Raw genomic sequence first — 21,691 nt, 5'->3', positions numbered from 1 at the left:
TCTTCTCAGACGCTGCTACCATTTCTTGGAAAATCTGCCTTGTTGCTTATAGGTTCTCTTATAGGGAATACATCACAATTTCAAAATCTGTCTTACACTATTGACTGTATAATTATCATGTTGCTTCTTAATTTTTTTAGGCAACCAAGCTCAAGTTCACTTGGGAGATATAGTGGCCACAATGAATGAAGAATTATATATTTAGGAAAAGATCAGAGAGATGTTTTACTTTCACCTGATACAAGTCAATGGTAAATTTTCTGTTCCTCGTTGTGTCTCGTAAAGCAGGCAAACATTGGAGTGCAATGCAGGGCCTCAAGACTGGATTCAGACAGACTGAGCTCTTCACCTTTAAAACTGGTAAGTTGGAAGTTTTCCATCTGGAGGATTTCCTTCTTTTTTTGTGTTAAAAATTATTCTTTAAAAATATCCGATTATATGTTTAAAGGTGGTATCATTTTTCTCTCACAAAAACCCAGTTGAAATCTATATTTCTTCACCAAATATTCTTTGAGCACTTGAGTTTCAGGATCACTTCAAATGACACTAAAATTTTCCATCACTAAAAAATAGTTCACTTCCATCTCTGGAGCAGAAAACATACAAGATGGGCCCAGAATATTACTTCTTATCACACCAATATGCTAGGAAGTTATCAAAGACTATTGGGGTTGTAGCAAAAGGATCCAGGGGCCAACGTTAAGATGCTCTCACTAGTCAAAGATGGGAAAACTTGAGCGTCAATTAAAAAAATGCAACTAACAGAAAAACATTAATGTGTTTATATTCATATGTTCATTAAAAATACTTTAAATATAAAAATAATTGTTCACCTTTGGAGGATCTTAGGGTATTGACTAATTTTGAAAACTGATAAACAAAGGGAAAGAATCAAGAATTTGTTCTGCTCTTTCAAAACATATTAGACTTCAGGGTAACCCAATAGTTGATAAGAGAGTTTTTCTATTTATATAATTATCTTAGCTAATAAACAAAGATGAAAAAACAAAATTGTAGTGGATTGAGTTATGCCGCCCCAAAATTCACTGAAGCTTGAATTGTGTCCCCAAAGTTTTATGTTTACAAACTTAGCCCCAAATGTGACTGTTAAGAGGGTGGGAAATCCTATTATGGTGATTGAAAGGTGGAACCTTGAAGAGGTGATTGGTAGGACCATGCAGTAGTGAATGGATTAATAATGATGGTCAGGGGCACGGTTCTGAGGGCTTTAAAAAGAGAGTGACTTACAGTCAAGATGGCAGAATAGACAGTCCCCAGCATCACTCTCTACCACAAATCAACCAATTTACAACTATTAAAAAGCAACTACAGCCAAACTGGGACCACTAGAGCTCAGGGGAAGAGGAAGAGAGACCTACAGAGTGCATGAAGGCAGGATAAGCCACAATGAGAGAAAGAAAAAACCACTCCAAGTGTTTCGAGCCCCAGCCACATCGAGGCTGGAGCTGCTGAGTGCATGGAGCAGGAGCTGTCAAAAGCTGTAGCTGGGTGTTTTGGATGAAGTTGCTTGGAGGCGGCAGGGGAGAAAAGGATCTTGGTGGCCCCCAGGCCAGCAAGATCACTAGTAGGGTTCCCGTAGACTCACATAGGAGCAAGAAGCCACAACAACTGAAAAAAGGGAGCCACTCAGAGGCCAATGAGTCATTGCAAGGGACTCTTGGGAAGTGTTTGGAGCATGGGCACTGGGGAAGATGGGCCCACTGGGAGAACACTGGGGCACAGCAAGGACAACTGATCTTCCCCCCAATCAGCATAGGACCACTCAGAGGAGACTGGACAGGAATATAGAATTGCATGGGGTGCAGTTCAATGAAAAGACTCAGTCTCAGACCAGAGTTTCTACACAACCCAGGTGCACTGGATCTCATGAGAGCTGGAAATACCTATAAAGTCAACCATTAAAATCTGAGCTGCACAAAAAGCCTTCCCCAGGGAATCAGCAGCAAAGCAGCAATTAACCACAGAGCTCAAGTACTGGGCCCCACAGGAAGTTCCCCCATTTTAGAAGTAAGCAAAGGACAACAAATTAGTTCCGGTGCAGAGTTTAAGTGGTGGGAACAGCAAATAATCCAACACAGACCTGGAAGAAAAAACAAAATACCCACAGACCAGAGACGAAGTTGGATATTAACTAGTAAAGGTCTCATTTCACCAAAGAACACCTATAACACCTAGAAGGACTGGAAGTCCACTGGGTACCAAGCCAGAAAGTGGGAAGGGCCAGGGGCCTCATCCATGCCCTCCAACAGCCACAACCAGTCCCGAGTGTAGGTGCCAAGGGCCTCAGCCACACACCCCCAACACACGCAAGCAGCCTAGTGATGACCACTGGGCCAAGAATGGCTCTGGGTTCCCTAGCTGGGGTGGTGGGGGTGAGGGCTTTTGCCACACACCCCTGACATCTACACCCAGCCCAGCAATGACCAGACCACCACTAGAAGCCCCCTGACTTACCCTGTGGAAATGAGGGGGGGTGCCATGGGCCTCAATCCTGCCCCTCCTCCTTCCTCCTTCTTCCATTCAATTTCCTTCTCCTTTCCCCTCTCCACCCCCCCCCCCCAGCTGCTCTGCAACAACATCATGGAGTGTAAAAAATAATAATAGTATTAATAAAAGGAGAGAGAGAGAGTGAATGAGGAGGTTACTCTCTGCTCTCTTGGCTCCAGCATTTTTGCACCCTGCCATCACTGCCACCACCACCAAGGCCTTCATCAAATGTGTTCCATGGACTTTGGACTTCCCACCCTCTGAAACTGTAAACAATAAATTTCATTTTCTTTGCAAAATACCCAGTTCTGTGTATTTTGTTATAAGCAATAGAGACTGACTAATAAAAGAATATACCATTCTGCAACTTCTAATGAGTTACTAGATCTAGAGAGTGATCATCAGTGGTTACTAATCACCAAAAGATTGCCTCCTGATAGAAGTACACACCATTTTTAATAGCTTCTTTTAAACCAGCCCTTAAAAACAAACAAACAAAAAGGAATCTGCATATGATCAAGTCTCTAAATCTCACTAACTCACAGGGGACAGAAAAACTTGTTAATTGACACCACAGCAAAGCAATCTGCAAAATCCAGACTGCAGAGAAGCTCCAGAAGATAGACAATGCATTTTGTTTCTTCAACAAACGAATTTCAAGGGAAGAGAAGAGATTGAAGAGAATCTGTAGATTAAGAGATACTTAAAAGAAATTACAACTAATTTAAATGTATGGATCCTATTTGGATCCTGGCTAAAAAATCTCTTAAAAAGAAAGGAGGAGGGAGCAGAAGGGAGGGACAGAGAGAGAGCAATTGGAGAAATATAAATCCAGTCTAGATACTTGATGATATAAGAACTTGTTAGTAGTTTAGGTGTGATGATAGTGTTAAGGTTATGTCTATAAATAGCAATCTTTATCTTTGAGAAACACATACTGAAATATTTCCAGATGAAAAAAACATGGTGTCTAGAATTTGCTTCAAAATCATCTAGCGAGACCTGATGGAGCATGGGTAAAACAAGTGTGACCGTGAGTTGATCCTTGTTGAAGATCAGCGATGGAGGTTCATTATCCCCCTTGTCTATACATTTAAATGTATAAAATTTTTCATAAAAAACTGTTCTTATTAAAAATCCTTGACCTTGTTGACATTCTTTCTGGAGAGATTTTTATGGTTAGAAACACAATTCTAAACATGTTACAGGTTATAAAAGCACGTTTTATTTCTATAACTTCTGTTTCACTGAACTGACATGAGATTATAAACAATACACACACAGACCATGTCTAACCATTGTCTTGCACATCAAAGCTGTCAGACACATAGGGATTATTATTATTATCTGATTGACCAATGTAGTCCGAATGAGTACAACTGAAAAGACAAAGTGAAATCTTCCTATAAATGTGGTAAATTGAGATGATGCCAGAATCTCCATCCTGCACCCCTTGCCTCTGCCTTAGCTAATAAAATTTATCAACAGGTCTTGAGAGCTTACAATGTGGGAGACACTGTTCTAAATGCCTTGCTTACATTAACTCACTTAATTCTCACCATAACACTATGAAGTTGGGACAGTTATAATCCCCTTTCTACAGAGCTGAGAAAACCGAGGTACTGCTAGCAGATACAGAGTAGGGATACAGAGAAAAAGCTTCTGTTCTTAACCTTGGGTTATACTGCCTCTCCTGTGTAAATATAACTGAACAAAGAAAAAATACACCTGAATGAATGTAATAAATTATTTCACCATGTGCTAAATTTAGGTATTTTCCCAGCAAAGAATATAGGTAGTGGAAAACACTGAGGCTGCATTCGAATCACATGTGAGGTCAGACGCAGCCAGTCCTAGTAATCCTGTTTGACATGCCCGTGGTTGGTTTAGGAATGAATCTGTAAGGCAATTTGAGCCAATAATAGATGAGAGAAAATTTAATGGTAAGATTTTGTAGAAGGTGTTCTTTGATGTTACAAAGGAAACTTTACTTTTCTGCATTTAGGTATTGTCTTGTGACACCTGGGTGCACGGCAGCCATCTTGAAACCATGAGGTGAACCTGGCTACACATTGGTTGTAGTAGAACTAAAATGGGGAAGACCCTAGATCCCCAATGTCATGTCACACCATTTATTAGCCAACCCTGGGCACTGCCATTCAGGTGAGTTGGCTTCACCATTTTGTTCCCCATTTTGCATCACTCGGGTTTCAGATTCACAACAGGGAAAAGCCAACAGGTTTGGTTAGCCTGGGCCATATGCCCACCCCTTGGATAACAGACAGCAGGACACCACCGTTGATCCTACCATCATCACTCCACACAATAAAGGAAAAATAATTCTCCAAAGGGAGAAGGAATTTGGAGAACTGATGCTAGCTAGAAAAGAAAAAGAAAAAAAGAGAAAAAAAAATCCATGCTATGGAGAAAATAGGAAGCTTCTGTATGTGAATTTATATAAACCAAGGATTCATTATTCACTATTGATAGGGTAACATTGGCCTTTAACAAATTTAAATTACATCCTAAATTAGAACTAAATTTCTTTCTTTTTTTTTTTTTTTTTTTGAGATGGGGTGCTAAGATTTTCTTGGGGACTAGGAAAGAATGAGGTGGAGTTGGGTAGAATGTAGAATAAGTAGTAGAAATACGGTTTGACTATAAAAGAGAGTCAAGGAATTTCATATTTCAAATTAATAATTCAAACCTGTAGAGTCGTGATTACATAATATACATATTTTTAGAAAGATCACTCTGGTAGCAATGTGGAAATAGATTGGAGTGGGGTAAGACTGGAATCAAGAACACAGGAAGATATTTCAAGAGGGGAGAATTAGGACAGAGATGAATGGAGAGGAAAGTTGGTTATGAAGATATTTAGAAGGCAGGATTCCAGAGACCTTGTGAGTGATTTGAAAGCAGGCACGGTGCCGGTGTGGAGTAAGGAAGGAGATTAAGCCAATGGTTCTTAAAACAGGGTACTGAGGACAGTAGAATCAGTATCACCTGGGGAGTTATTAGAAACATAAATTCTCAGGCTCCACCCCAGACTGAATCAGAAACTCTGGACATAGGGCCCAGCAATCCATGTTTAAAAAGCCCTCCAGGTGATTCTGATGCATGCTAAAGTTTGAAAAGTACTTGAAGCTATTAGTTTCCAAATGTAACTGCACAAAAAGGACATATTCAACCCAGGGATTTTAATTTAATTGCTAAGACATTAAAAGTTTTGCTAGGAGATCAACATGTGTCCAGTTGGAAATTAACGGTAGACTGTTGGTTCTGGCTGAGGAGGTGGAGTGGATAATGCTGAAAACTCAGCAAGGAAAGGAGACAGGTTTAAGAGAAAATCTGTTGTCATTCCCAGGCTAAATGTTCCCTATTGAATCCCCAAATAAGCACACCAGACCCTTATTTAATTAGCTTATTTATAGTTTACTATAAGCAAACAGATAAAAAAAAATGTATCAAAACATGGGCACATCAAATCTTCAAAAGTTTTCGGAACACTCTTTTAATTCTCCAAATCTTTTTAAAGCTAATCTACAGAAGCTTCAAGGTCCTTCTGCTCTCCTCCCCCCTTTTATTACTAACAGTGGAACTCATCAACACTCCCTCTTCATTTAGTTCATATCCTTAACATAGAAGTTAAGCACAGAAGCTACTTGGGGACCAGGCTACCTGGGTTCGAATTCTAGCTTCATCAGTTGCTAGCTCTGTGGACTTATGCAATTTGCTTAATTTCTCTGTGCCTCAGTTTCCTCATCTTTAAGTGAGAATAACAACAGAATCTACCTCTTAGGGTTGGTCTAAGGTTTGAATGAGTTCATGATTATAAAGCTTTGAAACAGTGCCTGACACATGGTAAATGCCATGTAAGTCTTCAATAGGTAAGAGTTTTCAAAAAGTACCGTGGAACATTCAGTGTGAACCAAGAGGCCATTCAAGGGCTTCCTGGTATGAAGGATTAATATGCATCAGGTCGGGGGGAGGGGTCAAGATGGCAGAGTAGTTGGTTCTTGGTGTCACTCTCTCCCACAGAGCGACCAATTTGCAGCTTTTGAGGAGCAGTGACAGAGAACCTGAAATCTGTGCTGGAATGGACAGGAGCCGCCTGCCACGGGACCCTAGTTCAGGTTGTTCCCCATTTTATAGAGAGACTTTAGAGCTTTTGGGCCCACATGCCCTGAGCCTGCTAGCCAGAGAAGGCAAGCAGGGCCAGGGCAGGACTTCTGGTGCAGGACGTCCCAGCTCCATGTGTGACCTGAGAGGCCTGGGTTCCCAAGCCTCGAGTCAGAGGAACTGGTGAATGCAGGTGGGGTGGGACTTACAGTGCAGGCTGGCCATCTCCGTGAGTGACCTGAGAGGCATGGGTTCCCAAGCTCCAAGATGGATGAGCCGGTGAAGGCTGGTGGGTGGGACTTTCAGCCCAGGCTGACCCATCTCCATGAGCAACCTGAGAGGCTCCAGGTTCCCAAGACCCAAGGCTGACCAGCTAGTGAAGGCAGGTGGGGTGAGACTCCCGGACCAGGCCAACCTGTCTCCATGAACAACTTGAGAGGTTTTGGACTCCCACGTCCTGCAACCAGCAGGTGAAGGAAGATGGGGCAGGACTTCCGGTCCAGGCTAGTTTCCACTGTCCAGAAGCAGCAGTCGCTTCAGGATCCAAGCCAGACATCAGGGTGAAATGGGTGAACTGTGATACTCCCAGCAACAATGACAAAACACCAAAGGAAAGAACCAGAAATATGAAAAATCAAGAAAGGACATCGCCACCAAAGGAAATTAATAACTTACAAGTGCTAGATCCTATCCTATAGAATAGGAAGTCTTTGAAATGACAGACAAGGAATTTAGAGTAACTATTCTAAGGAAACTAAATGAGATACAAGAAAACTCAGTGAAACAACACAATGAAATGAGAAGAAAAACATACAGGATCTGAAAGAAGAAATGTACAAAGAAATCAGTGCCTTGAAAAAGAATGTAGCTGAGCTTGTGGAGCTGAAGGATTCATTCAATGAAATAAAAAATACAACAGAGAGTTTAACCAGCAGACTTGAACAAGCAGAAGAGAGAATTTCTGACCTCGAAGACAGGCTGTTTGAATTATCACAGGCAGACCTGAAAAAAGAAAAAAGAATCAAAAAAATTGAAGAAAATTTAAGTGAGACAACTAACAACCTTAAGCGCTTAAATTTCCAAATCATGGGTATTCCAGAAGGGGAGGAAAAAGAAAATGGCATCGAAAACATACTCAATGAGATAATAGCAGAAAACTTCTGAGGTATAGGGAAAGTCACAGATCCCCAGATTCAGGAAGCCCAAAGATCACCAAACACATTCAACCCAAAAAGGTCCTCTCCAAGACATGTGATAATCAAACTGATAAAAATCAAAGACAAAGTGCGACTCTTAAAAGCTGCAAGAGAGAAGCAGCAAGTCACCTTTAAGGTAGCCCCAATCAGAATAACATCAGACTTCTCATTAGAAACTCTAAAAGCAAGAAAAGAATGGGATGATATATTCAAAACACTAAAGGACAAAAATTGCCAGCCAAGAGTACTTTACCCAGCAAGGCTATCCTTCCAAAATGAAGGACAAATAGTATATTCCTCAGACAAACAAAAACTGCAGGAGTTCACTACCGCATGACCAGCCCTACAAGAAATTCTCAAGGAAGTACTGGGTTTGATACCACAAAAACAACCATCACTACCATGAATACACAAGAAAGAACAACACCTACCAGCAAAACAAAAATGCTAACAAAAGAGAGAAAAGATAGTTTATCTATCACCCCAAGAAACCAACAAATACAGAAGACAAACAGAAAATTTGAAAGAAAGGAACAAAAGATACTTAAGACATCTAAACAAAAATCAGTATAATGCTAGGAGTAAATAAACACCTTTCAATAATAACTCCGAATGTAAAGGGACTAAATTCCCCATTCAAAAGACACAGACTGACTGACTGGATTAAAAAGATGGACCCAACAATATGCTATCTCCAAGAGACTCATTTGACCTGTAAAGACACAAATAGACTAGAGTGAAAGGAAGGAAAATGATATGTCATGCAAGTAGAAATGAAAAACAAGCTGGAGTAGCTATTCTTATATCAGATAAAATAGACTTAAAAGCAAAAACCATTAGAAGAGATAAAGATGGCCAAAATATAATGATAAAAGGATCTATCCATCAAGAAGACATAACAATCATAAATATATATGCACCTAATGTCAGAGCAGCCATATTTACAAAGTGAACACTATTAGATCTAAAGAAAGAAATAGACACTAACACCATAATAGCGGGAGACCTGAACACTCCACTCTCATCATTGGACCTATCATCTAGACAAAAAATCAAAAGAGAAATACAAGATCTAAACAATTCTTTAAGCCAACTGGATTTGGCAGATGTCTACAGAACATTCTACCCAACAACCTCAGAATATTCATTCTTCTCATCAGCACATGGAACATTCTCCAGGACAGACCACATGTTATGTCACAAAGTGAGACTTAACAAATTCAAAAAAACTGGAATTATTCCATGTACTTTTTCTGATCACAATGGATTCAAACTAGAAATCAATAATATATGAAATTCTGAAAACTATACAAACTCATGGAAATTAAACAACATTCTACTTAATGACATGTGGGTCCAAGAAGAAATTAAACAGGAAATCAAAAAATTTCTTGAAAATAATGACATATCATACCAAAACCTGTGGGACACTGCAAAAGCAGTTTTAAGGGGGAAATTTATTGCATTAAATGATTACTTCAGAAGAATGGAAAGAGGGCAAATAAATAACCTAACACTTCACCTTAAAGATCAAGAAAAACAAGAACAATCCAAACCCAAAGTTAGTAGATGGAAAAAAATAATTAAGATCAGAGCAGAGCTAAATGAAACAGAAACATGAAAAACAATACAAAAGACCAATGAAACAAAAAGTTGGTTCTTTGAAAAGATTAATAAAATCGACAAACCTTTAGCAAGACTAACTGAAAAAAAAGAAGAAAGAAGAGCCAAATAACAAAAATTAGAAACAAAAAAGGTGATATTACAACTGACACCTCAGATATACAAGGAATCATTAGAGACTACTATCAACATCTATATGCCAACAAATTGAAAATCTGGAGGAAATGGATAAATTTCTGGATGCATACAAGCTAAGAAACTGAGGCAAGAAGATATAGAAAATCTGAACAGACCAATAACCATAAAAAAAATTGAAGCTGTTATTAGAAGGCTCCCAACAAAGAAAAGCCCAGGACAAGATGGGTTCACTGCAGAGTTCTACCAAATCTTCAAAGAGAAACTGGTACCAATTCTCTAAAAACTGTTCCAAAAGATTGAAACAGAGGCCATTCTCCCAAATTCACTCTATGAAGCAAATATCACCTTTATACTAAAACTAGACAAAGATGCATCAAAAATAGAAAAGTACAGGCCAATATCCTTGATGAATATAGATGCAAAAGTCCTCAATAAAATACTAGCTAACAGAATATAACAACACATATGCAAAATTATACACCATGATCAAGTGGGATTCATCCAAGGGATGCAAGGTTGGTTCAACATACTCAAATCAATAAGTGTGATACACCACATTCATAACAGCAAAGAAAAAACCACATGATCATCTCTATTGATGCTGAAAAAGCATTTGACAAAATTCAACATCCTTTCATGATAATTACTCTCTATAAGTTAGGCATAGACAGAAAGTGTCTCAACATAATTAAAGCCATATACGATAAGTCTACTGCAAATATCATCCTGAATGGGGAAAAGCTGAAAGCTTTTCGTTTAAAAACAGGAGCTAGACAAGGATGCCCACTGTCACCACTCTATTCAACATAGTGTTGGAAGTATTAGCCAGAGCAATCAGAGAAGAGAAGGAAATAAAGGGCATCCAGATTGGAAAGGATGAAGTCATCTGTCCCTTTATGCAGATGATCCTATATATTGAACAGCTTAAAGCTTCTATAAAAAAAAAAAAACTCCTAGAGTTGATAAATGATTTCAGCAATGTTGCAGCACACAAAATCAACACACAAAGATCAGTAGCATTTCTATTCTCCAATAGTGAACATGCAGAAAGAGAAATCAAGAAAGCTAGCCCATTTACAATAGCCACCAAAAAAATAAAATACTTAGGAATAGAGTTAACCAAGGATGTGAAAAATCTCTATGAAGAGAACTAAAAACCACTGTTGATAGAAATTAAAGAGGACACAAGAAGATGGAAAGATATCCCATGTTCTTAGATTGGAAGAATTAACTTCGTGAAAGTGTGCATATTACCCAAAGTGATCGACAAATTCAGTGCAATCCTCATCAAAATTCCAATGACAATTTTCTGTGAGATGGAAAAAGCTATCCACACATTTATATGGAACAACAAAAGACCACACTTACCCAAAGCAATCCTGAGCAAAAAAAAATAAAGCTGGGGGCATAACACTACCTGAATTTAAACTATATTACAAAGCTATGATAAGCAAAACAGCATGGTACTGGCATAAAAACAGACACATGGATCAATGGAACAGAATAGAGAACCCAGAAATTAACCCATATGCCTACAGCCCTCTGATCCTTGACAAAGGCAGCAAGTCTACATATTGGGGAAGAGAATGCCTTTTCAACAAATGGTGCTGGGAAAACTGGATAATCATATGTAGGAGAATGAAACTAGACCCATATCTTTCTCCATATACCAAAATCAACTCAAAATGGATTAAAGAATTAAATATATGCCCTGAAACAATAAAACTCCTTAAAGAAAACATAGGGGAAACATTCCAGGAAATAGGAGTGGGTACAGAATTCATGAATAGGACCCAAAAAGCACAGGCAACTAAAGGTAAAATAAACAAATGGGATTTTATCAAACTAAAAAGCTTCTGCACAGCAAAAGAGACAATCAACAGAGTAAAAAAACAACCAACAGAGTGGGAGAAAATATTTGTTAAATATACATGTGACAAAGGATTAATATCCAGAATATACAAGGAACTCAAAAAACTTAACAACAGAAAAGCAAATAACCCAATTTAAAAATGGGCAAAGGAGCTGAACAGACTTTTCTCAAAGGAAGATATACAAATGGCAGCAGACACATGAAAAAGTGCTCAATATCACTCAGCATCTGGGAAATATAAATCAAAACCACACTGAGATAACATCTCACTCCAGTTAGGATAGCTAACATCCAAAAGACTGAGAACGATAAGTGCTGGAGAGGTTGCGGAGAAAAAGGAACTCTCATCCACTGTTGGTGGGTCTGCAAAATGGTGCCGCCTTTATGGAAAATGATATGGAGGTTCCTCAAACAATTACAGATAGATCTACCATATGACCCAGCAATTCCACTGCTGGGAATATACCCAGAGAAATCATCATGCCGAAGGGATACCTGTACTCCAATGTTTATTGCAGCTCTATTTACAATAGCCAAGAGTTGGAAGCAGCCCAAATGTCCATCATTAGATGAGTGGATAAGGAAACTGTGGTACATCTACAGAATGGAATACTACTCTGCTACAAAAAGAATGAAATGCTACCATTCGCAACAACATGGATGGACTTAGCGAAAATTATATTAAGTGAAACAAGTCAGGCACAGAAAGAGGAGTACCACATGTTCTCACTTATTTGTGGGGGCTAAAAATTAACAAATAAATAAACAAACAAACAAAGGGTGGGAGGAAGAAGAAAGAATAACCACAAAAATTCCTTGAACTATTTAAACCAAGTGCACAGACACGATGTGGCGGGGGTTGGTGTGGAGAGCATTGGGCAAAGGGGCATGAAAATCAAGTACAATGTATTTTGAGAAGTAAAATCAAATTAAATTAAATTAAATATATATATATGTATGTATAAATATATATATATGCATCATGTGAGTTTCACTTGTGCTGCCAGGGGACACATACAGTATTACAACCCCTATCTCTAGACTGTCAAGTCCTGGAAGGCACCTGCATGGCTTACCATCTTTGTATTCCCACTTCCTAGCACAATACTTACCCTGTTGAATAAATAAACTAATAATGGATTATTCCTCTCATTTATTGGTTTTTACTCTATGTGAAAAATAATATTTCATGTGATATTTTCCAAGAGGTAAATTAATAGTTTGGGGATGGTGATTTAAGCCAAAGCACCCCCAGATGGAGGTAGAAGCTAATCAGGACTATATTATGCATCTTACCTCCTTCAGGACTAGTCAGAAAATCAGGTGGACTTGAGCCTGCAGAAGGATCTATCAGAGATGCTGAGGGAGGCAGAGGCAGGAAAATGAGGTGGGGGCTGACACTAGGAGAAGAGGGGGGCTAAAAGACCTACAACACCAGAAAGTCATTACTGAAGCACTTTCCATCTGCCTAGCAGAAGAGTGGGGAAACTTCATAATCTCAAAAATGCTGCCAAGAAATTAAAGCATTATTTAAAGCTTGACGGATTTGGAATGAGGGCCAGCTCTTCCATTACCTAGCTCCTGACCTCGTGTGAGTCACCTACCCTCTCTGAGCCTCAGTTTTCTCCTCTCCAAAACAGGGAATTAATTGATGATCCCAGGGTCCTTTGCAGCTCTTCAGGTCTTTGTTTCTAACAACAGAATGAGAATTTAAGCTCTTCCAAGACAAATAGAATGCTTTCTTTTAAACTTGCTGAGCTATTGCAGGGACTCTATATCTTATTTTGTGTGCAATAATGCTGTCTACACTTAAAATTCATTCTGTGTTTTTAGGCTTTTATTTATAGTGATAGGTACCAATACCCAGCTAAGGATAATTACCCCAAAGTACAGCTTAATGCACTAGATCAAATTTATTTTTAACATTGAGTCTCCCACCACAATCCTGCAATAACAAAATACTATGAAAATTCTAAAGTCTCTCAAGTCTTTGTAAAAATTAGCCTAAAAATATTATAATGCCTATTTAGTTCCTGAGCAATTTATTGGTAAAACTTAAAAGGTTGCATACATCATCTGGATTACGGTTACTCTCTCGACTTGCAAAAAACAAATAAAATCTAAAAGCTCAACTACTAATTCTAAGGTGGGTGGATAAGAACAATGAGTCACAATTCCACGACTTTCATGTTTAGATGCAAATTGCACATTATCATATCCGGGGATTAGTGTCAAATTTGGGTTTAAATGGTAAAAACTGATCTATCTGTTTTTACTTGATTCATAAAGTCTCAGAGCCTCTGGCAATTGATCTAACTTTGCAAAAAGACATCAAGTTATTTGAGATTTTTGCTACAAAACCTATTATGCCCCCAGTGTGTGCTCTCTGATTATTCCTAAGTGAAATTTTAGTTGGCAGAAAAGTTCACCATACAAGGATTCTTGATGGGTTCAAAGAAACACTTCATTAGATTCTAAAACACTCAAGCCACTCCAAAGAACCTTCAAAAGTTAGTCACAGCCCATCTACTACTGGGGTCATAAAAGGCACAGTCTCATAACCAGTTTTAGACTTAAGGCAGAAACCAGTTTTTTTTTTTTTTTCTTTTTTTGTGACTGGCACTCAGCCAGTGAGTGTACCGACCATTCCTATATAGGATCCGAACCCGCGGCGGGAGCGTCACTGCCGCGCTCCCAGCGCTGCACTCTCCTGAGTGCGCCACAGGCTCGGCCCAGAAACCAGTTTTTTATTCTGCTAACTCCACAAAGAATGTTTTCCATGTCATCAAGATATCTAAAGCCCTATAAAATATCATGCTTATGTCAACATGGAAATTAATTTCCAGTAACTTAAAGTCAGTTCTTTCTTTGGCACATATTTGGGTCTTGTCAGTCCCAATGCAACATTCATCATGTTGAATATTTCTAGGCAATCCAGATGGTTCATGTCACATATTGATGTACCAATAGTTTTGCCCAATTTGTACATGACAAGCTTTTTGCATAGAAGTGAGACACTTAACTAATCGAGTGAATCTAGCTAAACACACAGGATCCCAAACTCTACGACAGTTTTGTTGTTATCTACTTGCAATTCTCATGAAATCATAAAAATGTTCTTTATTAAAAATGACCTCTGAAAGAGAATTAAATGCTTGTGATGGTAATTCACATGAAGAAAATCAGAAACTGCCCCGAAAGAGATAGCTCTTGACCAGAAAATATTCTATGAGAGAAATTATATGCTATAGGAAATTATTATGTTGTATATACTGAAAATTTTTGGAATATAGCTATTGGAAATGTTAAAGTCTGCTGTCATGCAAAAGGCAAACGATAATGAATGCCATGTAAAGTATTTACTAAACCAACTACACTGTAGTAAGAGTAATCAAGATGACAGTGTAGGTGAAATTACTTAGTAAACTGTAAATCATTTTACAAACATAAAACAAAATTAAGTTCTATGTAGACAAAAAAATACTCAAATGCACGGTCATTTAAGGGTGCTAGAGTATAAAAAAGGGATAGAGAGAACATTTCTCTAATCCTTCTGAAAAAACAAAAAGTTTTAGTTGTGCTGTGTCTCAATGCCATTCATGTTCAGAGATGGCTATCACAGGTAAAACACTTGGAAGAAATTCTAGCATGTAATAACCAATGAATAAATGCAAGCTATTACTATTTTTATCATCAAAACCCTAACTATTTTTTCTTACACTTTCTAGGTTTCTTCAAGATCCCCCTATCTAAAATGTTTTTAAGACCCCTCTCTACCTTAATTTCAAGTCATGTTTAGGACACTCAAATTATTTTCAAAGAATTTGAGAACCTGACATGAGGTGACAAGATGCTATGACTCTGTCTTCATCTTTATTTTTTTACCATTTTTTTCAAAGCCAGCTTAATTGGATTCAATAAAACAAATTTTTAGTGATTGTCTACTCTATCCATGCCACCAAACAATCTGGTCTTCCTAGGTGGCTCTGAGAGAACAGAAAATTATCATGCAGGTTTTCTTTTCCTCTTTCACATCATTACTTATAGAATTTTATCCATTACCAATATATATTAACATCTATTTTCATGCTTAATATTAACCAGACTCTCATATCATTGATACTATTTGTTGGCTTTATTTAAGAAAACGTGACTATATTTATACTATATTATAAATATTTATAACATACAAGCACTCATTTTTCAATAGGCCAAATCCCATTACAACCAAACCCTATAAAAAATGTTCAGGCTTCATTTTAGACTGCTCTAGGAAAAAATCCTAAGAATATCCAGGACAATAAAATTCCAGTATGAATAGAGGATTAGAGTCCTGTGAAGTGTTATAAATAATTTTTACAATAGGACATGACTACTTCAGGTCATAACCTAGTCTCAGTGCTTTGACTTGAAGTAAAAAAATTCTCAAGTTCAAGATGTTTAACTCAGGCTTCATTATTATTATTATCTTCAAATATTTTAAAATATTTTTAAAATATTTAAAAATTTAAAATAAATATCATTAAAATATTTATTAGAGTGACTTCCAATCAAAGGTAGTGGTGAAAAAGTACTTCTAATCAACTCTCCTCTACAAAACCAACCATCCCTCTCCCAAAAAGGAGAATGAAATATAGAGGAGAAAACTTCACCTCTGATGAAACTATCCAGTGCAGTGAGTTTTGCACTGAAGGTAGTGGAAGACGGCAAGAGTTAACACATCTCTGTTATCCAGAAGCAGAGTTATCCAAAGCCAGTAGCAAATGTTGTATCTTAGAGAAAATATCTTCTTTTCTAGAGCCATGGTTCTTTCATAAAAACTAATTAAAATATTAAACTATCAAGAAAACCTAAATTCATTCCAAAATTTAGAAATAATGTGGGTTACTTTCTGTCATCCAATATAATAAAAGAAGAAATTATATTTTAAAATATATGAAAAAATACCCTCCCACCTGAAAATTAAAATGAAAACTCTCTCAAATAATGTGGAGCCAAAGTGAAAAACAGCTCTAATTGCGAATTATTTTTAAAATCATGATGATGAAAGTAACATGACACCCCACTTTCTCCATCTGCCTGCCCCTGTGTTGTTCGTTCCATGCAACTGGTGCATGTTTTATGAGGAGGCGCCTAAGGAGACTGTGGTGCTCACCAGTGCCAGAGAAAAGCCCAAAGAAATAAATAAAACTAAAAACAGAAATTTATCCACTTTCAAGCTGCAAACAAATCCCATTGTGAGTGGCAGGGTTTGTCACTGAGATTATAATAAGATCCTAATTTGACGGTCAGTCATTCCGTGAAATAAACACATTCACACAGTTGGCAGTGGAGGAGCAAGATTCGTTTCAAAAGAAACCATTTCAGCTCAAAAGAGGAGATGCTACTTTACTCAAGAACTATTCTTCCATAAGCAACAATATATTCACAAATGGAAAATACCATCTGGTTTCAGCACATACAGACTAACACTTCTCCTGTTCTCACTCCAAATCAGAACCCATGAGACTCAGCTATAACAGAGTTTAGCATAAATAAATATCCTCAAGCAGCCACATCAGTAAACAAGAATGAATGGAACTAATTAATTATGCAATCCAAGAAGTTAAAAAATAAAAATAAATAGGTTTTTTAGTATAATGAGTTTTAAAAAATGAAAAACAGTGAATTGATTAATAAATCCAGAAGTTGGTACTTTGCATAAAGCAATGAAATAAATTATGCACTGCAATCTAGTCCAGAAAGAAAAGTACCAAAACAGAAATATTCAAAAGGGAACTTAGAAGAATAGAAACAGACAAGATACAGGAAAAAAGTAAGAATTGTTAGAGAATGATTTGCTCAACTCTATGCACGTATTTTTGAAAACCCAGATGAAATGGATGATTTTTCTTTTTTTTTCCTCCCCTTTATTTCTATACCCCATCCCTCTTTCCCCTACCTCCTGGGCATCCAATCTATTGTGTTTGATAGTTACACTTTTGTTTGTATATATCCTTACAAAATGTGAGTTGATGTTTTATGTGTATGTATTTCTAACATTTGTAGATAGTACTGTGCCATACATTTTCCTTCTGTCTTTTAAGCTTTTATTTTTAAAAAAAAACATAGTGGTTTCTAAGATCCATTCATATTTTTCTGTGTACAACTCACCAGTGCCTTTCATTGCTGTGTGTCATCCACCATGTTTTACCTATGCTCTCTTCCAGTTATGGCACCCAGCTCACCACCTGTATTAGTCAGGGTTCTCCAGAGAGACAGAACCAATAGGATATGTATATAAATATATGAGAGAGGATTCCCACATAGGCTGTCTGCAAACTGGATTCCTGTAATGTAGCTCAGTCAAAGTCTGGAAGCCTTAGCAGGGAAGTCCATGGTGTGATTCTCAGTCTCAGGCCCAAAGGCCTGAGAGCCAGAGGTGCCATTGGTGTAGGTCCTGGAACCCAAAGGCTGAAGAGGCTTGAGCTCAGATGTCAACCGGCAGGAGAGAAGAGTGTATCCCAGTGCTAGAAGAGTAAGGTCACTGAGGAGGGAGACGCTAGCCAGGTAAAGGAAGAAAAGAAGATTTTATTAGCAAGTGGCAAGCAGACCTGCTGGGCTGAGCCAAAAAATGGAATCAGCCCCAAGAGGCAGTTGGGTGTCTTCTTTTACAGGGTTAAGATTGGCATCTGGCCTAGCCTAGGAAGACAGTCACAGTGTTCCATTTTGGGTACAGCGCTCATGGGAACAGGCTTGGGGAGACAGAAACCTTGGGCTAAGGGAGGGAAGTAGTTACAGTGTTACACTCTGGGCACAGCCTGCTCAGCCTGCTTCTGGGAACAGAGACATAGATAGAGACTCAGAGGAATGAAACTTAGAGAAACAAAACTGAAGGGTGCGGGCTTTCCAAAAGTCAGGTTCTCAGTTCCAGGTACCTAACAAGCAGGTAGAGAGATTTGTTTTTCCTCCATTTTTATCCTCTCCAGGCCCCCAACTGATTGAATGGTGCTCACCCTTATTGAGGGCGGATCCTTAACACCCAGTCCACTCAGGTCTTCTCTTTCTCTCATCGCAGCTTCGTCCTCCTTCATGAACTCCGTGGGTCTCTCCTCCTCTTCCCCTGAGCTCTAGCAGCCCCACCTTGGCACTTGTTGCTTTTTAATAGTTGTAAATTGGTTGATTGTGGGAGAGAGTGATGTTGGGGACCGTCTCTTCTGCAATCCTGGCTGGAAGTATCTGTCTTTAATTTCTGAACTAGGAATTCCATGTCTTCTGTCGAGAAACTGTGGAAATCTAATTTATTAGCTTGCAAGTAGTGTAAAATTTACAAGCATTTGCTTGTAACATCCCCAAACTGGCAGCAACACAAAGGCCTAATATGGTAGAATTGATTGATAAATTGTGGAAGGTTTACTAGCTTGAACACTGTACAACAAAGAGAAAGAATGAACAACTATATTCAAAAATGTGGATGAATTTCATAAACATTATGTGGAACAAATGAAGTTAGACACACAAAAGTATATACTTTATCGTTCCAAAGAAACCTAATGTGTGATTACAGATTAGAAATAAGTGTAGTGGCTGAGGTTGGGGGAGGTGGTAACTGGAAGAGGCACAAAGGGATTTGTGACACTTTGGTAATGTGTTTTTTCATCCAGGTTCTATTTAAACATGAGTTCACGCTATGAAAATTTATTGATTTGTACACTTATCATTTACATACTTATCTGTATTCATGCCATACTTCAATGGAATTTATTATTTTCAGAATTATTTCATTGGAAAGGAATCAATAGAAATAATCTGTGGAAGAGAAAAGAGAATCAGAAACAGACACAAATCATATGGGAAATTATTATAGCTGTACATTAAAGGTGTTATATCAAATATTTGGAAAAAGATAGATTATATAAAATACATTGGACAACTGGATAGCTACTTGGGAAATAAAAATAAAACAAAATACTTTCTAATTTCTTTTACTAAAATAAAATCAACAGGTAAAAATTTAAAGGCAAAAGTGAAACCGATGGATACTATCAAAAAAACAGAAAATAATAAGTGTTGGAAAAAATGTGGAGAAATTGGAAGCCCTGTGCACTGTTTGTGGGACTATAAAATGGTGTAACTGCTATGAAAAACAGTATGATGACTCCTCAGAAAACTTAAAAACAGAACTGCCATACAATCTAGCAATACTACTTCTAGGTGCATGTCCAAAAGAATTGAAAGAAGAGTCTCAAAGAGATCCCTGCACATGCATTTTCATATCAGCACTATTCACAGAGCCAAGAGGTGGAAGCAACACAGTGTCCTTCAGCAGATAAATGGATAGACAGAATGTGGTATGTACACACAGTGGAACATTATTCAGACTGAAAAAGGAAGGAAGTCCTTTCACATGTTACAGTATGAATGAACCTTGAAGACATGCTAAGTGAAGTAAGCCAGTTATAAAAATGACAAATGCTGTATGATTCCATTTATATGAGGTATCTAAAATAGTCAGATTTATAGAAACAGAAAGTAGAATGGTGGTTTGGGGATTTTTTGTTTAGTAGGCACAGAGTTCCGATTTTTCCATATGAAAAAGTTCTGGAAATCTATTTCACAACAATGTGAATGTATTTGATGCAACTAAACCATGCACTTAAAGATGGTTAAGAAGGTAAATCTTACGTACTTTTTATACCAATTGAAAAAATTTTAAGTGGCACTTCATCACTAAAAAATGACTATTTTGTGCTTTTGATGTGAAGTATTTTGTAAGTGTGTCCCAAAGAAAAAGATTAATTTGTCTAAAAAGTAAAAACTTCTTTTAGAAATAAACCATAAAAAGATCTACAAGAGTCCTCAAGGGACTATTTCTTAAATCCTGCTTCTCTCTGTTTAGGAAGTCTGTGATCACCTCTAAGTTGCTGAATGATGAAATTTGTTTTGAACAAAAGGGAAGACTGACATGTTAAACTTTATCTGAGTCCTTTGCACCCAGAAAACAGTGATGGTTGACATGCCCCACCATTTATGTTCTGGAAAATGGCTAAACACAGGACCACCATGCTATGCCACAATTCCAGATAAGACTCACCTCTACCCTTCTCGGTTCCCTTGTTTATTTGCATCTCTACAGTCCAGACCCCTTTCCTTGTCTTTGAGTCATTTCTCATTAAGAAACGGTGTCCCAATTTCAATAACCTGAATAAAATTAACTCCTTAATAAAATTAAAATAAGCCAGAAACAAGAATAAAATATAATTAACAAAAAACAAATATTTGAGCATATAAAATTTTTATTCCTTCAATATACAGTAGGCATTTATAAATCAATAACTTTTTCAATTTTTTTATTGTAGTAAAATGCACATAATATAAAATTTACCATCTTAATTTTTAAGTGAACATTCAGTGGTTTAAATTTATTCATAATTTAGTGCAACTAGCACCACCATCCATCTGCATAACTCCATTCATTCATCTTGTAAAACTGAAACTCTATACTCATGAAAAATAACTCCTCATTTCCCTCTGCCCCCAGCTCCTGGTGAACATCATAGTACATTCTGTCTCTGATTTTGTCTAATCCAAGTATCTCATATAAGTGGAATTATGCAGTATTTGTCTTTTTATGACTGGCTTATTTAACTTAGCATAATGTCCTCAAAGTTCATCCTTGTTGTAACATATGTCAGAATACACTCCCTTTTTAAAGCTGAAAAGTATTCCAGTGTGTGTGTGTGTGTGTGTGTGTGTGTGTGTGTGTGTATACATATATATCGCTCACATTTTGCCATTGATGGACAGTTGGTTGGCTCCATGCTTTACCTATCATGAATGCTGCTGCTATAAACATAAGTTTACACATATATTTTTGAGACCCTGCTTTTAATTCTTTTGGGTATATATACCCAGAAGTAGAATTATTTGATCATACAGTAATCCTATGTTTGATTTTTTGAGGAACCACTATATTGTTTTCCACAATGACTGTACCATTTTACACCCTCATCAACAGTACACAAAAGATCCAATTTTTCACATCCTCACCAACACATTTTTTTTATAGTAGCCATTCTAGTGGGTATGAGATGGTATCTCACTGTAGTTTTGATTTGCACTTACCTAGTAATTAGTAATACTGAGTGTCTTTTTATGTGCTTCATGGCCATTTGTACATCTTCTCTGGAGAAATGCCCATTCAAGTCTATTTTTGAATTGGGTTTTTTGTTGCTGTTGTTGAGTTTTAAGA

This window comes from Cynocephalus volans, chromosome 1 (genome assembly GCF_027409185.1).
Source record: "Cynocephalus volans isolate mCynVol1 chromosome 1, mCynVol1.pri, whole genome shotgun sequence".
In the NCBI taxonomy this organism is placed as follows: domain Eukaryota; kingdom Metazoa; phylum Chordata; class Mammalia; order Dermoptera; family Cynocephalidae; genus Cynocephalus; species Cynocephalus volans.
Note: the sequence above shows the minus strand (reverse complement) of the source record.